The sequence below is a fragment of the Gossypium arboreum genome, chromosome 2 (genome assembly GCF_025698485.1).
Source record: "Gossypium arboreum isolate Shixiya-1 chromosome 2, ASM2569848v2, whole genome shotgun sequence".
In the NCBI taxonomy this organism is placed as follows: domain Eukaryota; kingdom Viridiplantae; phylum Streptophyta; class Magnoliopsida; order Malvales; family Malvaceae; genus Gossypium; species Gossypium arboreum.
In genome coordinates this window covers 62,978,814-62,979,120 of record NC_069071.1, presented here as the reverse complement: position 1 = coordinate 62,979,120, position 307 = coordinate 62,978,814, and the positions used below count along the sequence as shown (strand labels likewise).

At 39.4% G+C, this 307-nt stretch overlaps 1 non-coding gene across 1 annotated transcript; it reads right to left on the bottom strand.

The window, feature by feature from the left end:
* Positions 1-107, bottom strand: LOC128290070 (small nucleolar RNA R71). Its single transcript, XR_008279711.1, has one exon. It is a non-coding gene; the product is annotated as a small nucleolar RNA R71 (small nucleolar RNA).
* Between the last annotated feature and the right edge of the window lie 200 nt (positions 108-307).

Here is a 307-nt window from a genome sequence, read left to right as displayed (position 1 = left end):
AAATTACGTAATAATATCTCTTTTCTTATGCATATGGATTTAGAAACACTCTACGACGTATGGGAGAGATACAAGGACCTCTTGAGAAGATGCCCTCACCATAGGTTACCACTCTGGCTACAGGTTCAAACGTTTCATAATGGCCTGAATCCTTCAACTTAACAAATTGTTGACGTAGCCGCTGGCAGAGCCATCAATAATAAGACACCTGAAGATGCTTATGAATTTATGGAAGAGATGTCACTGAATAATTATCAGTGGCAAGTCATGAGGACAAAGCCAACGAAAATAGCAGGCATTTATAACG